The sequence below is a fragment of the Dromiciops gliroides genome, chromosome 6, assembly GCF_019393635.1.
Source record: "Dromiciops gliroides isolate mDroGli1 chromosome 6, mDroGli1.pri, whole genome shotgun sequence".
NCBI lineage: Eukaryota > Metazoa > Chordata > Mammalia > Microbiotheria > Microbiotheriidae > Dromiciops > Dromiciops gliroides.
In genome coordinates this window covers 260,610,812-260,628,855 of record NC_057866.1, presented here as the reverse complement: position 1 = coordinate 260,628,855, position 18,044 = coordinate 260,610,812, and the positions used below count along the sequence as shown (strand labels likewise).

Sequence of the window (18,044 nt, the reverse complement as noted above, 5' to 3'; positions counted from 1 at the left end):
GGGCTAAGCTGTGTTTACATATCCATAATTTCTAGTTTCATGGCCCATTGTCCATCAAGAATAACTTTTGATATTCTTAGGGATCTTAGAGTTAAGAGATAGGAAGAGAAAAGGTAAGGAGAAGATTAGTGTTGTTTTATTTAAAGGTACCTGCAGCTGGGACAAAATGCAGTCCTGGAGTCAGGAAGACCTGAGTTTAAATCTTGCCTTAGATACTTATTAGCTATGAATCCCTGGGAAATTCACTTAACTTCTTTTGGCCTCTGTTTCCCCATCTATAAAATGGGAGAAATAATAGCACCTATTTCACAGTGTTGTTATGAGCAACATATGTTATAACATGTAAAGTGCTCCCTAAAGTTAAATTCCATTGAGATGTAACATTCACCCCTCTCAAAAAATCTGTTATCATAATGAATTGTTGATCAAATGGCAAAAAAACCCTCAACAAAATAAAACAATGCCAGCAAACAAACAATGAAACACTAATATTTACCTCTGGCTCAAAGTGGGTGTTTTTACCCTCATCTGGAAGGTCAAATACCAAAGATGAAGCTTAAGTAATTTGGCCACATAATGAGAAGACAGGATTCGTTGGAAAAGAGCTGAGGTTGGAAAAGATTGAAGGCCAAAGGAAATGGGGCTGGCAGAGAATGAGATGGAGAGATAGTGTCATGGAAGCAATTAATATGACCTTGGACAGAGACAGAGGAGGATAGAAGGGCATGGTGTGCTGTAGTCCACAGGATCTTGAAGAGCCAGACATGATTGAGCAACTGCACAACAAAAATGGGCAGCTAGTGATAGAGCACATGGCTCAAGTCGAGAAGAGTTCAAATCTAGTCTCAACCACAAGATGCATGTCCCTGGACAGGTCACCCAACCTCTGTTTATCTCAGTTTCTTCATCTATAAGATGGGGATAATAATAGCACCTACCTCTCAGTGTTATTGTGAGGATGAAATCAGATAATATCTGCAGAAAATGCTTAGTACATTTTTTGGCAGAAAGTAGGCATTGCATAAATACTTATTGCACCCCCCCCTTCCCTATCTCCATCAAGTGCCGTCTGCTGAATTTTTCTTCTTGTAATGTGTGTCAACCATGAAAAGCCTGCTCTCACCAAGCCATGCTGAAGAAATGATAATTCATCTAAAGGAGAAGAAATTATCCCTTCATCTCCACAACTTTCTGCCAGAGTCTCAGATGTGTGTCTAGCCAAATATGTAGTCCAACTGGCTCTTTGGAACAGACCCAGCCTCTTGGGACATTTGTTATATGACTTTGATGGCCGGGAATTAATTTGCAGATCAGATCGAAATCTTTGTACCTGCCCTTTATTATTGCATATTCATAAACTATTTTCTCACAATCTCATTTCACCTCCTTTCCCTAAGGGAGTCTGAAGTGTGAACTCTAGTGGAAAACTAGTTGGTGCACTCCTAATCCAGGGGTCATTATGTAAACAAGAACATTTTCTGTATGAGAGAAAAGAATGATTCACTGATTCTGACAATGGGCTCCCCGGGAATCCGCTGGAGGCCATGGGCAGATAACAATGGGGACTTTCTTGGGCTATTAGGATGAAGTGCAATTTTAGTTCATTATACCTGGTCCTTTGAACATTAGGTATGAGGGTTGTGCACACATCATATAGTCACACTCGAGAAGAGAAATGGGATTGCTTGCCAAGAGAAAGGAATTACTAAAATTAACAATGAGAAACTTCAGTTGTGTTATGGAAGAAACCCTACATATGGAAGAATAAGAGCTGCTAAGGGCCTTTGAGGGTATCAAGTCTGATCCCTTCATTTTACATATGAAGAAACTGAGGCACAAAGAGGTTAAATGTCCCACCTAGAGGAACTTGAATGGTGCAGTGGATAGAGCACTGGACCTGGAGTCAGGAAGACTCCTCTTCCTGAGTTCCAGTCTGGCATCAGACACTTACTAGCTGTGTCACTTAACCCTGTTTACCTCAGTTTCCTCATCTGTAAAATGAGCTGGAGAAGGAAATGGCAAACCACTACAGTAACTTTGTCAAGAAAAACCCCAAATGGGGTCATGAAGAGTCAGGCATGCCTTTGACGACTGAACAACAAAAACGTGTCTAAGGTGGAGTTTGAACCCACGTATTCCTTTCTCCAAGTCCAGTGGTCTGTACATTAAATACACCATAGATGTCATATATATGCATGTGGTCCACAATAGTCTCAAGTGCAGTCAAATCTAGGTTAAAATGTATTCCTATATAATCTTTTTAAATTTTTATTATTTTTTTTTAATTTTGTTGAGGCAACTGGGGTTAAGTGACTTGCCCAGGGTCACACAGCTAGTAAGTGTCAAGTGTCTGAGGCTGGATTTGAATTCAGGTCCTCCTGAATCCAGGGCCAGTGCTCTATGCACTGCGCCACCTAGCTGCCCCACTATATAATCTTAATGTGTTTATTTCTTAATAAAAAGAAATAGGTAAACATGTGTGATTTACTAAACCAATATGCTGAACATATGATTTAGTGGCCACCATTTCTGTTTGGTTTTGACACTACTGGACTAGACCATGATCCTCTAACACTGTACAAATTTCCCAGCTTAGGTTTGTGAGAGCCCCAGGAGAATCTTACCTACCATGAGATGGGCAAAAATAGGGTCAAAAAGTGAATGGTCAGGGCAGATAGGTGGCACAGTGGATAGAGCACCGGCCCTGGATTCAGGAGGACCTGAGTTCAAATCCAGACTCAGACACTTAACATTTACTAATTCTGTGATCCTGGGAAAGTCACTTAACCCCAATTGCCCTGCCAAAAAAAAGTGAATGGTCAAACTAAAAAATAAAAAAAAGATTTATTGATGCACTAAGACTCCATAGTGTCATAATTGATCTTTTATAAAGAAAGAAGAGGAAGTTATCATGACTTAACCACCAAGCATTAGTTGTTCATGACTCGATAGAAAGATGCAGTTGAATGGAAATGAGCGAGCCTTGTGCTTTTAGGGTTCCATCAAGTGGATTTCTTAAGTTTGGTAACGTACATTTTCCCACTGTCTATATGGCTCCATGGTATATATGTTTAGATACATGCAAATGCTAAACCCAGGAAATGTTTTCAATGGAGAAGATACCACTACATGTTTGGGATCAATTCTTGCTGGTCAGAGAAGGAGATTTCACAACATCTGAATGAATTCCTAGGATTCATAGTCTTCCCAATCTCAGAAGAGACTGAACTATTTATTACCAACTCGGAACTGGAGGGCAGGGTTTCCAGCAAGGGGGATGTTTTTGAATTCCTCTGAGTTGAAAAAAGGCAAGGGAGACACCCAGATGGGGATTCTGTGATGAAGCTTAGAGATTGGCACCACCAGCAGCAATGGTTATGTGGGAAGCTCTCAATGGGGACTTACGGGGAGTAGTTTGAAAGGGAAAGGAAAGAAATAAGCATTTATCTATATGTCAGGTGCTGTGTTAAGCACTTTATAAATATTATATCGTTTGATCCTCATAACAACCTTCTGGTGCTATTATTATCTCCATTTTATAATTGAGGAAACTGAGGCAAACAGAAATTAAATGACTTGCCCAGGGTCACACAGCTAGTAAGTGAGTGAAGCTGGATTGGAGCTCAGTCTTCAGTTAAAGCCCAGCACTCTATCTACTGTGCACCTACTGTGTAAATAATTATGATCTGGAAGGGGCTCAATATTACCTGTCTCTTGGGGAGAAGGAAAACGCTTCTGAGCCAACAACCTCTATTGTCCATAGTGATACATGCTAGCTATACCTTTTTCTTTGATTTTGATCATTTAGAAAATTATAGGCTCATCAAATTATAAAAGGACATACTTTCCAAGCTGGAAAGGACTTTACAAATCTAGTCAAATGGACTCATTTTGCAGATAAGGAAAATCAAGTCTGCTGTGTCCATAATGTCTGCTCTTATTTTTCTTTTCCTCCCCGAGTCCTGTGCCACCCTGAGGCACCACTCCCTAGGTCTGTGACAGTCCCAGGTATTTCACCTGCTGCTTAAGTCAGAGCCCTACCTTTCCTTTTTCCCACTATGCTGTAATGCCAACCAACTAATTTAGAATTGAAGAACAACTTAGACTATTCAAATGATGTTCTCTGGGGTGTTCTTTTCTCCTTTGGGGACAAACTGTTCCCAAAAGAAGCTTGGAGTTTCTTAGATTGAGTCTCATGTGAATTCTCAAGATGCGTTTTCACTTGCTTGATTTTCAGTCATCTCTTATTTGTACCCATTAAAGTTGTCATTCAGTTATTTCAATAAGTTGCAGTGTTCAAAGGGAATTTCCCTTAGGATGATGGTGGCTCTGGAACATCTTAGAATGTATCACTTAAGGGTAACTATCTAACACGTAGAAAAAGATGCAAGGGTCACAGAGAACCACAATATGGCTTCATCGATAGCAGGTTATGTAAGGTGAGGCTCATTTCCTTTCTCCATTTGGTGAACAGTCAAGTATGGATAGTTGGACCATATTTTTTAAAAGTCTAGATTTATTCCTTCTAGCCAGGCCACATGTAGAATTTTGTGTCCACTCCCAATACCACATTTTAAGAAAGAAGCTGATATGCTGGAAAGTGGCTAAAATGGGCAGCTGGGATCATAAAGGGCCTTGGATTTATGGCACATGGGATTGATTTGAAAGAACTGGAGTTGTTTAGCAAGCAGAAGAGTAGGCACATAATAACTTTCTCCAGGCATTGGAAGGGCTACCCCACTGAAGAGAAAATAGATTTGTTTTGCTTGGCCTCCAAGGCTTGAATCAGGAAATGTGAATGAAAGTTGCAAAGAAAGGAATTTATTTGATGTAAAGAATAGCCTCTTCACACTTAGAGATAACTGGAAGTAGAAGGAGCTACCTCAGGCACTAACAGTTCTTTGATGCTCTCAGCTGGAATTCTTCAAGCAAAGGCTGGACCAACACCTATTTATGTTTGTGCTTGATGATTATTCTTCAGGGACAGGCCTGAATAGATGGAGCCCCTTCCAAATATGTGATTCTGGGGTTTTTGGCCTCATCTCAATTTCACATGTATTTTCTCTCTCAAAGAAAAGCTCCATAATTCCAAGCCAGTTCAGAAGCTAAGTGGAAGGTTCAGGCTTTGTACTAAGTACATTTTTCCAGTGCATATCAAAATCTAGAAAAGGTGCATCAAAATGTTTTTATTCCTTTCCACAATTTTGGCTGTTGTTATTTGTCCATTCTCAAAGAGGATCATGACATCAGGAGGTGATGTTATGACTTGCAGTGGATTGGATTTAAATGACGTAGGGTTGTGCAAAGCCACCAGCTTCACTGTCCTCCAGAGCCATCTGGGTCCAGTGGCAAGTTATACATTAGGACAATTGGAGATGGCCCCAGATGTTTCTGACTGTTTACATGGGAAAGAAAACTAAAAACTAACACTGTTACAAGTGATTGTCCCATCTTTGTTTCCATCGTTTTCTATGAGGTTGTTTTTTCCCCAAAATGCTTTTGCTTCTGATGTTATGTTCATTTTATTTGAGTTCTTTTGATCCCTGGAACTCTGAGCCACAGTTGATGGAAGGAGGCTTAGAGAAGACTGACAGAGTCTTCCTTAACTGCCCCAAGGAAGTATGTGCATGGGGAGATGCATTTAAATAGTAACCTTCTAGAGATATTGTGCCTGCCTTTGTTGAAAACCAAAGGTACCCCAGGTATAACAATAAGAATGTCAAATCAGTTGGGAGAAAAGAGCAACATAATATCAGGTTAATTAAGGAAGTATTTGGGGGCAATCTGGGAAGTTTAAATAGGAAGTTCAGTGATTCAAGGACCAGCTTCCTGACAATTAGAGGTGTAGGAAAAAAATGGCACCTGCTACTCTCCAAGGTAATGGGTTCTCTGATGCCAAAAAATTTTGAGAACCAATCAATAAACATTTATTAAGTAATACTAGAAGAATCTAATTAATTGAGCAAAGCATGATACAGTCATTAATTAGTAAGCAAATATTGACTAAGGCAGCATTGTATAGGAGATAGAGAACTAGTCTTGGAGGCAAAAAGAATTATCTTACTAAATTACAGTGTGATCTCCTTAAGAGCAGGGATTGTCTCATTTTTCCTATGTATATCCACTTAAAAAACATAGTGCTATAAATGGTTTTTCAGTCATCAATTCATTCAAAGTCAATGAAACATGTGACCAGATACTTAAAACGAAATCAGCATATATATTAACACTTGGTGCCTTCCACCAATGAAGGTTCGGGGGGGGGGGGGAATGATAAATAGGATATTAGAAAATATAGCTCAGATCTGAGAAATGAAAACTAGATTTCCCAGAAGACTCATTTGTATTTTCTTCCAGAAGATGCTTGGACGTGGTACTTAGAAATGGTGAGCACCAAAATACATTATGAAGACAAAATGAAATTGACCAGATCTTAACAGACAGAAAATTGTTGGTCGACATTGTGCCTCTCAATTGTTTGTGCCATGAGACAATTGACTGCCTAGAACAAAGGTCATAATCAACATCAAATTAGAAGACTGGCTAAAGATGAAATGACATCCTATAATTACACCAGCTTAAACCTGACTCATTCAAATGAATCATCAGTGCTGAAAGCTGAGAAATGGAAAAAAAGCAAATCTATTTGCCTTGGTTATCATGGTATAAAGTAGTCAAAATGAGAGAGTCAAAAGAACTCAGAAACTTCCTTTACCAGTAAGTGCATGGCATTTTTGCCAAGGGGAGATATACAACAACTAGAGGCAAAAGCAAATGAAAATACAAATTTATCTGTGAAAAAGCTACAGAGGAGGATAATGGAAGATTATAAGGAAAATCGTTTTAGAAAATGAGAATAAATCTATGTAAAACTCACCATGAACACTCAACCATGCCAAACTGTCCCCAAAACATTCTGAGACAAAACTGGAGGAAGACAACACATAGGCGCAAAGTAGAACAGATTTGTTGGTGTGTCTATAAATATCTATTTTCATTATCACTGACAATGGAATTACCAGATTTGGACTTTAGAACCTTAGGCACCAAAATGTCACTTCATCTTAAGTCAATAAGAACAGCTATACTAAAGCAAACACACAACAAGAAAGTCTGGATCAGAGGACAAATTTTGAAAGCATTAAAGGTACATTTTATGGGATATCTCAATTAGAGAAAAATGCCAAAAGAATAAAAAAATAACAGACAATATTACCCACAAAAGTAATAAAAGAAGGCAACAATTACAATCACATGCCTTCTTTCTTAACTTTATAAAAATGATCTACATAGGTATCCAGAGTATCTTATGAGGTCTAAATAAGCAAGTTAACAGAAATAATTTTCCACAGCAGATCATACATGTATTGTTACACAACTGTCTGAAAAATGTAGAGAATAGAAGATAACACTTGTTACAAGATAACACTGTGATTTTTGCTCATTGATTATGAAATGACATTTGACTTAGCAGAACAAAATTCAGCCTTGATGAGGATCCTTGGACAAATTATCTCTCATAAGATACTCTGTAGATCATTTTTATAAAGTTATATTCTTTCCACTATACCATGCTGTGATTCCAGATTCTAATATTAATAACAACTGGCATTTATATAAAACTTTAAGGTTTATGAAACACTTTACAGAGATCTCATTCAATTTTCACAAAAACTCTGATAGGTACTATTATTATTCTTATTTTATAGGTAAGGAAACTGAGGCAAGCAGAGTTTAAGTGGCTTGTCCAGGGTCACACAGCTAATAAGTATCTGAGGCTGGATTTTAACTCAGGACTTTTTTTTTTTTTTTGGTGGGGCAATGAGGGTTAAGTGACTTGTCCAGGGTCACACAGCTAACTCAGGACTTCTTGACTCCATTTTATCATCTAATTCTCTCTCTCTCTCTCTCTCTCTCTCTCTCTCTCTCTCTCTCTCTCTCTCTCTCTCTCTCTCTCTCTCTCTTTCTCATGTTTGTATATAAAATATAATATATACAAATATATGTTTAGATATGTGCATTAGACATGTACTTTCATTGTTATATGGAATTCTTGCTTGAGGAAACTCCCTCTATTAATGAAGGTTGACAGCTTCTCTGAAACTCATAGTCTTAGATACATGCCTGGAGCACTGAAAGCTTAAGTGATTTGCCCAGGATCCCATAGCCAATATGAGTCAGTCAGTGGAAGAACCCAGGTCTTCCTGACCCCAAGGCCAACTCTCTGTCCATTACGCCACACCGCCATGCTGCCTCTCTCAGTCAAGAATCATTTTAATTAAGTACCTACTATGTGCCAGGCAGTGTGCTAGACACTAGGAAGAGCTCTCTGGAGATAAATGTGGATTATAACATTTCTTTTTTTTTTTCTTTTTCTTTTCTTTTCTTTTCTTTTTTTTAGAGAGGCAATTGGGGTTAAGTGACTTGCCCAGGGTCACACAGCTAGTAAATGTTAAGTGTCTAAGCCGGATTTGAACTCAGGTACTCCTGACTCCAGGGCTGGTGCTCTATCCACTGCGCCACCTAGCTGCCCCTAACATTTCTAATAACATAAGAAGAAACTACAAGTCAGTTTCATGCTAGAGAGATAAAATGAATTTACAAAAGCATGCTCAGGTCCTCTTCTCTTTGGGCCTTAGTTCCTTCTGTGTTCAGTGAGGAGGGTTGGATTAGATGATCTTCAGGGTCTTTTCCATTTTTAAAGTGCTTTGGAACAACACAGTAGACAAACACAGAAGGCAGTTCCTCCAACTGGGAGATGGGATTATGGGTATCTCTATGTGTAACATCTATCTACTTTGCATTTCTTCTAATCCTTATACACTGGGATCATCTCACCTGAGTGAGCCATTATGGTAAGTCAAGATGCTGCTTTTATCACCTGAGTAAGAGTCCTGGATCCTATTGCTTGTTTCATCTCTGAATCATCAAGAGCACAAGAAACCACCCATCCTCTCAGCTTCTTAAAATTCCCTTCTATGAAATGAGGATAATAGGTAATCCTCCCCTTACCTCACTGAGTTATTGTGGAGGTTAATTAGATAATGCCTGCACAACTCTGAGCTTCACTAATTAAAATGCTATGTAAATACTGGGCTTCCTGTTATCAGGAAGGCATTAATTGAGCCACTTGGTGGCAGCAAAGGTGGCCTTGTAAGGAGATCCCACAGGAACAATCTTTTCTTTGAGATTAACTTCATTAATTCATCATTTTGAACCTGTTATGGAAGATGCCTGGTTTGGACCCTGATTAGTCAAAGAAAAGGTAATTCTGCAGATGAGCCCCAAAACATATTCCCTCTTACCCAGGGAGAAGGGCTTAGCTTGTACCCAGAATGAGGAATAGAGGCCATGAGGTTTCACATTCTGATTTGTTGCACAGAACTTGGATAACAACTTATGTTCTTGTTAGTATTTAGATGCTGCTGTAAGACTCCCCACTGGACACTTTCCTCATGGAGAAGTATTTACCTTTAAGGGAGAATGATTCAGAGAATCTCTTCCATTGGTGATTCTATCCAGCAGACAGAGAAGTCCCCACCAGTTGCCTCATTCATCAGAGAAATCTTTGGCTACTATAGACAGCTTCCTGTTGGGTTTCCCCAATGAAAAGATGCCGCCCAACAATAATTACCACAATTACTTTTGAAATTCCAAATTAATAGACCTCTTTCCTCTGCCAGAAATAAATTCATAGATGAATTAATTGGCTTGGGGAAAAAAGAAACAAACCTTCCTACATAAAACTGCCTTGGGCTTTGGCATATAATTATATTAGTAATGTGAGACTTTTTTCAATTATAATATTAAAGGTATGCATGACTTCAATGCAGTTGTTAACAAATGCTCATTGTAACCAATTTGCCATGTGAATAGACCGAGGCTCAACAGTGCATTATTTTTTGCTTCCAAACGGAAATGATTTTTGTGGGATGGGTTCGGATGGCTAGACCTTGAAAAGGAAGTGTTTTAGAGACAACAGTGAATGGTTATGGGAAGATTTAACAGCTGAGGAACCATACTTGGAATTCTTCTTTCTTGCTAAGCACTTTTTGGAGCTACTTTTGACGCTGCACAAATATCAACTGCTTTGAAATGCTATTAATGTCAAATTAGGAGCCTGATTTATGGGCTCTGAAACTTCTTGGTCTACCTATCTGTAGATCCCTATAAATAAGAAAGATAACTACCTCTATTAGGGAGATAGGTAGGGCGGTGGGTGTGCCTTCCATGGTTCTTCATGGTGCAAAAGTGTATATAATGACAGTAGATATTCATGTGGCTTGTAAGGTTTGCAAAACATTTCACATACACTCCCTCACTTGTTCCTTTCAGCCACCCTGTGATGTACAGTATAGGAACTCCACTTTGTGGATATGGAAACAGATTTTCCCAGCTGAGGGAAGATTGAAACTCAGGTCTCCTTGACTCCCACTCCAAAACTATTCCCTATAGCATCTGCCTGCCCCTCCTCACCATTGCTTCTCAAGACAATAGAGCTAATATTGAAATGATTGGGAAGGGGGCAGCTAGGTGGTGCAGTGGATAGAGTACCAGTCTGGGAGTCAGGAGGACCTGAGTTCAAATCTGGCATCAGACACTGGACACCAGCTGTGTGACCCCGGGCAAGTCACTTAACACTAATTGCCACACACACACACACACACACACACACACACACACAGAAATGATGGGAACAGAAAGGACTGAAGTTGACTACATTCCATTAGACATCAAATATTTACAATTTAAACTCCATCAACAGGGAGCAGCTAGGTGGATAAAGCACCAGTTCTGGATTCAGGAGGACCTGAATTCAAATCCGGCCTCAGACACTTGACACTAACTTGCTGTGTGACCCTGGACAAGTCACTTAACCCTCATTGTGCTGAAAAATTTAGAAAATTTTAAAAACTCCATCAACAGAGAATAAAAAGTTATTTTACTTTAATACTCTGTTTTCATGCTTTCTTTTTTTTCTTAGAACATATTTGTTCTTTTCAGAAAGAGACCCATGGGCTATCTGTGCCATTTTAGTTGGCTATAGACATTGAATTCCATGTATAAGCTAAGAAAAACTACATAAAATCCATCCAAAGGGCTGTCTTCTCGGTAGCTCTGTAAAGGAATAATTCATTGTTCAACTTAAATCTTCAATATTTTGTTTTGAAAAAAAGAATTTGATTATTTTTTTCCAGGGTATTAAGGGTTAAGTGACTTACCCAGGGTCACACAGCTAGTACGTGTCAAGCATCTGAGACTGGATTTGAACTCAGGTCCTTCTGATTCCAGGACTGGTGCTTTATCCACTGCACCACCTAGCTGCTCCCAAGAATTAGATTTTTAAAATGAGTGTTTCTAGGCCAGCCTGAAATAAGGCCTAGAGTGTTCTAAATATACTATCTCATTTCTCATAAAGGAAAACATCCAAAATGAGTTGTGCTCTCTTCAATTTGGTAGTTCCTTTGGTGATGCAGATTGCCATCCATCCATGTGTGAACTCATCAAAATCCTCCCAAGGGGGTCCTCTCTCCTCATGCTGTAGGCCATCCTTTCTCTAAATATCACATAGGCATAGTGGAGTCCTTTGTCCATCCATCCACCTGTCATCTTATTTTCTCACCACCTGACCAGACCATCTTTTTCTGTCATAGAATTCTTTGATGACATCTTTGATCTTTATTTTTTCAGTGATCCTCATTGGTCAGATGTTTTAGCCTGCTTGTACCCATTATGTACTTTTTCATTGCCCTCTGATGATTATTTTTAGTTCTTCAAAACCATTGGGGTTCCACATCTTGCTGCTTTGCAACACCATTAAAATGTGTCAATTAAAAAGATAGACCACTGTTATGGGAAATGTGGGGTCAATTATAGTGCCTCAGAATTTCCCCAAAGCAATCTAACTTTCTGTCTTTCTTACTTTCAAATCTTGATCCAGCTAATTTCCCATTCATATTGTCCTAGATGTATAGTCAATCTTCAACTTTCACATGAGGTAATGTTCCTAGAAAACAGGGCAAATGTAAAAACCTCAAATGTTGATACATTGAAATGTGGGAAATAGAGGGTGAGGTTTCCATGACTACTAAAAAGTGTACTCTTTCACCAGAGATTGCTGAAAATACACTATTCTGCATACAATTCTTTGTAATGAAACATTAATTCTGATAACACTCACTTTTCCTGACACAATAACCATGACATAACCCATAAAATGTGGTACACAAAATAAAACTGGTAACATTCAAAACAATTTTTTCTCACTAGTAATTCCCTAGCATTCTCCCCATGACATTTTGTGCTAAGAACTCAACAACAAAACCACTGATTTCAGACAATATTCACTTTCATAACACATGAAATCAACAGTACCATAACTACTGTTCTGCATTGTACTGCCAATAAAATCCTTAAAACTAAAACATTTTTTAACCTGAATGTTACCTTCCATTGTGTCACATGACTGTGGGAGGGCATTGTCCTGTATACTCTACTGCTGTAAATCTCTCTACCTTAGTTGCCTTCTGTGGTTACTGGGACTTTAGATGCTGCTGTTGGAAAACACTGAAACTGATGAGGTCTTGACATCACCTTAGAGCCCAAAGGACTTGCCCTACACTTTGCACTACATAATTGCAACACAAAACTTAAGTTTTAAAGGCAAACAATAAAAATGTACAACAAATGCATGGGGAGCTCTATATGATGGTAAGGTGGATAAAATCAGTGAAATGCCTAGTAGGATGCCAACTGCTCCACAAACTTGCCTTAATCAGACCTCTCGCTTTTCTCCTCTACTGAGCATAGTCATGGTGTGTGTAGTTGCCAATGCAAAAGTGAAAATGAGGTTACTAATAAAATCATGTGAAGGCTTGAAGTCACAGAAGTTAAATGAGCAGATATTGAGAATTAACAATAGATGTATGTGCTTTTGAAGGAGCATTCAATGCATGTTGAAATCTGGGCAGTAAATGTTCTTTCATTTGATATTTTTTGTATCAATAGATGGATCACACTCCTTTGAATGATTACAGACCTTTTCCAGGAGGCTGTGCAGTGTTATGGGGTTAGATCAGCATAATGTCATCTGCAAATGAGATCATCTTGAGAACTCACCAGCCATAGGGAAAATTCCTTTTCAACTTGGATTCTTAGCTCAATCTCTCCCATACTTTTGGCAAGCATATATCTTCCCACTTTATCCCTTGACTGGTTTTTATTATTAAAGGGTCAGTCAGGGCAGCTAGATAGCACAATGGATAGAGCACCGGCCCTGGAGTCAGGAGGACCTGAGTTCAAATCCGGCCTCAGACACTTAACACTTACTAGCTGCGTGACCCTGGGCAAGTCACTTAACCCCAATTGTCTCACCAAAAACAAAAACAAAGGGTCAGTGAATAAGCTTCTTTCTGTTATATTCCAAAATTCTAAATGGTCATATACATGGATGGGAGATACTTTGTTATATAAGAATCTATAAGATCATGTCTTCTTGTATAAAGTTAAAATCTTTTTTTGTAATCAACATATAATAAGCGCAATGAGATTTTTTTATTTTCTCCATATTTCATTGTTATAAGAAGGTAAAGATATGACCTATTTTTGAATAACATAAATCCAGCTTGTTCCCTATTAATACCTTTATGGGATATTCTCTTTATTCATGATTCTCTTAAAGATTTTTGTATAGATGAGAGAGAAGGTGTGCAAGTCAGTAGTTATTGATGTTTTATCCTCCCTGCCCCCTTTATTAAGCAAAAAAGGGACAATATTTCTTCCCCACACCTTTAGTACTGTCCCCTTTTAAAAATCATTTATAAATTAGTCCCTCTATGTCCTCAGAATTGTATCATTTCCAACCGGGATGTACCCTAAATAGACTTGATCAAATCTAATAACTTTTCCCACCTTTGTTCTCTTTAGTGTCTTTTCTAGTTCCTTTGTAAGCACCTCAGGAACCATAGTGTTGTTTTTGGCGGTTGTCTCTCTCCTTTTGGCAATTAAATAAAATGCTTCCTGATTAAGGCAATTTCTGGACTCTTTTGGTCTCCTTGTTGCAACAATTAACTTATACTGGTTTAACTTCTGGATGAAATTATCTGACTGTGGGTGTTATTTCTATTGTCCATTTCCCATTTTTTTACTTCTCAATGGTTTTTAAACTAATTCAAGGCAGAAGTGCAATAATAATAATAATAATAAGAAGAAGAAGAAGAAGAAGAAGAAGAAGAAGAAGAAACCTTTCTTTATAAATATTATCTCATTTCATACTCTTAGCAACCGTGTCTAGCCTTTCCTTTCTTTCTTTTGGGCCATATTTTGCTATATATTTCTCCTTACCCTCTCACATTTTGCCACCTTTGCATCAAAGTCACCAAGTGTCAGAGTGTATATTGATATGATTTGGAGGGTCTTATCAAATACTTCACAGGATTTTTCTTTCTTTGGTGAAGCAATTGGGGTTAAGTGACTTGCCCAGGGTCACACAGCTAGTAAGTGTCAAGTGTCTGAGGCCAGATTTGAATTCAGGTGCTCCTGAAACCAGGGCCAGTGCTTTATCCACTGCGCCACCTAGCTGCCCCAGAATTTTTCTAAAAGTCATCAACTATTAATGTTGGTGACCTTTCTATAGATATATAATGTTAATACTGTTTTTATGATGGCCAAATATCTCATGAAATAATATGTCTTATACCTTCTGTGTATAATTCACATTCCCAATTCTTTTCTTTGCTTTTCTATGCAGTACCTGGGACTTATCCTTCTACTCATCTGTAACTTCCTTCTGTTTCATTTATAGCAGAAAGGTCAATTTTGATAGGATTCACCTTCTCTGACAATATGTCTACTCACTATTTACCAGAGGAGCCAATATTTAGTGTCCATAGTCAAATTAAAGTTTGTTGATGATCTAAAAACTCTATTATTCTTTTTTCTTTTGTTTTTTGTTTTTTCGGGGCCAGGGGCGTTAAGTGACTTGCTCAGGATCACACAGCTAGTACATGTAAAGTGTCTGAGGCCGGATTTGATCTCAGGTACTCCTGAATCCAGGGCCAGTGCTCTATCCACTGCACCACCTAGCTGCCCCCAAAACTCAATTATTCTTAACAGCTTCTGCTCCTTTTCCAAATATTCTGCTGCCATCACTTCAGGGGCAGAGGGAGTAGCACAAGACTGGGGGAACATTTCATATTTTTCTCTTTTCTGTGGGTTTCCATGCCCAGAAGAGTGTCCTCTCCAAGTGGCCAGCCTACTGTTCATGTGCTTCTCTGTGATTATCTTAATTGGTTCTTGAAAAGAGAATAACTCTGTTACCAGGTCCATACTCAAAATCTTTCCATTATGTTGGGGCTTTATGTGAATTTTGCTTTGCTAGTGTGGCCTTCAAGAACCTAGGGCCACCTTTAATCCATGATAAGGCATTGGAATACAAATGAATTATTATTTGGGACAGTTGATCACCTTATATTACTGTGGTCATGATCATCATTTACAGAAAGAGCACCATAAAAAAAAAATACTTGCAGCTTTATGTAGTGACTTAAATAACAAAAGATAAAGAGGCAGAAAAAAATGAAAGGAAGCCCTTAATAACCCCCCAAATTAAATCATCATATATGTGAATATTCAAAGACTTCAGTGCAAAGTTAGATTTGTGGAGTTTAAAATGTATTAGAAAACATGGTTCTGGAGAAAGAAATAAGGTACATAATAGGTATTTAATAAATGTTAATGTTAACTGGCTGACTGATGGATGCCAAAGATTTATAAATTATATAGATGCCGTAAATCTATTCATCCTGATTGCTTTCTTCAATAATAGGCCATGAGATTATTGAATTGTTAGAGCAAAAATCAAAACGAATCTCAAATTAGAAGAAAAATAAACCTCAAAAGAAAATAACAGTATACAACTAAGGAAACTTCAAACTTAATTATTGGCATAGAAAATGAAAAATGGATAAAATAACAGAGGAGGAAGAGACATATTTTGAAAATTTACAAAAAATAAAAAATTAGTAATCACAACATGGAGATCAAAAAGACTTAGAAACAGCATTAGTTAGCAAAAACCTGATTTTCTTTCCAAGCAGACATGTTTGGCAGCTAAGGGCAGCATCGGTCTATAATAAAAACTCTTGTGGACTCTCATGGTATAGAATAGTTGAAGAGTATTGTCTTCGTAAATAGCAGCACACAATGGAGGGAAAAATAACTTAAGAGAAAATTTGTCAAGTAACCTAACTAGGTTAGATCTTCCTGACTTTGTTGAAGGATGATGTTGTAAGGAGAACAACAAATGTTAAAACTGGAAAGGGTTTGTTAAAATATCTGTAACAAACTTCATGAGAGTAGATGCAACATATTTAGATTATAAGATTACATTTCAACAGATACCATTTGAAGAAATAAAAATAAAAAACAAGGATGAAATAGTAGCTCATCTAGATAAAGTTTATGCAGAGGAGCTCTGTGCTGGAAGCCACATAATTTTAAAGGTAAAGAATAGTCCAATGGAATATGCAATGAAATTTTTTTTAAGTTTATATCTGTCTTTTTCATGTAATATAAATCTATTTCTGATTCCAGTTTCTTACAAAGCAGTGAATAGTTACAGAAAGTAAAATTTAAAAAAAAAACAAACTAAAATGACTGAATATCGCAATAAGGATAAGCCTACACTAATGATATGATGAAAATACTGTCACTGTTTAAAATATTTTAGCAGCATATATTGAACTGTTTCTTCTTTCCTTAAATCTTCACATATCCACTGGTAGGGGCAGAAAGCTTTATCTACTTATTGGCAAATTTACATGCTCACAGAATGAACCAAGTATAGTTAGATTACCTAGAGAATTATTTTAAAATCAGAAATAATTTAAATGTGATATGGTTGGGCCTTGCAATAGTTTGCAACAGCTGAGCTAAATAGTTTGAAAACCAGTCTTTGGAAACAGCTTTAGTCATGCATTCTTTCTAATTTGACTGCCAAACAACTGGAAGTCATTGTTGTAGCTTCTTCGAGCTTAAGGATTCAGGACTGATAAATAAGCACTGATTTTCATTTAAAATCCCCTTCAGTTAAATGATCCTTAAACACTTTAAATCCAAGTTGAGCTTTTTCTCTCTTAGAAATGTAAATTTTGGAAGGCATTCTTTGCCAGAATAAACCTGTTTCATATCCATTAAACTTTGCTGGTCAGTATATATTCACTGCTTTTATTATTTTTTCAAAGAATAGGGATACTTAGCTGCTTGTCAAAATATTTTTAATGTTCTGCAATTGAACTCAATTTTAAAGTTATCCAACCATGTAGCTCTTGCAGTAAAGTTTCTTCACTATCTACTTTATCTTTCACTGCTTTAAATACACTTGAAGATTTGGTCTCAATGGCTTCCTTGCTAAGAATAATATTTTTTTTATTTCAATCTTAAGTCCAGCAGCTTTGTATTTCACCTGCTTGTTTTATGTTCTATGTAACTGATTCAGGCTTTCTGACATCTTATCCTATCTTAGAGTTACTATAACCATGTTAATGCTGTTCAATTACAGCATAATCTTTGTACTAATATAATAATCAGAGTCTTATTTTTTCACCTTGTAGTATTTCCATATGAAGTACTCTTTATTTTGTCCACTTCATTAAGGGCTCTTTTATGATGGTATGTAGCACATCATATCCACACATAACAATAAGAAAGTGCAGACCTACATGCATCAAATCAATTGGATTTTGGCTCACATTCACTGTAACATGGTATCATTTGATTATTTCTATTAGATTAGATTTTTAATTGTTCAAACTCAATGTAATCTTGACCTAGCAGTAGTTAGTCAGTCAACAGGCATGTATTAAGCTCTTACTATATACCAGGCTCTGTGCTAAGTTCTAGGAATAGAAATACTGAAGAAATAAAATCTCTACCCTCTAAGAGCTTACATTCTAATATGGGAAGACAACACAAAGGGTGTAGGGAGATGATTGAGAAAGTCTGGAGAGCAGCCTATAGAGGAATGAACTATATGCAGGATAAAT

General features: G+C 37.5%; 1 protein-coding gene across 3 annotated transcripts in view; it reads left to right on the top strand.

Moving 5' to 3' along the window:
* The window catches only part of MTHFD2L (methylenetetrahydrofolate dehydrogenase (NADP+ dependent) 2 like), a 146,387-nt gene that overhangs the window by 88,149 nt on the left and 40,194 nt on the right, over nt 1-18,044 (top strand). Inside the window, exon 8 of one of the 3 annotated variants that reach the window (XM_043971883.1) lies at nt 13,009-13,043. The exons of the other annotated variants lie outside the window; for them this stretch is intronic. The gene's annotated coding sequence lies outside the window, so the exon portion shown is untranslated. Of the gene's footprint in view, nt 1-13,008; nt 13,044-18,044 lie in introns of those variants that run through there. 3 annotated transcript variants of the gene reach the window in all.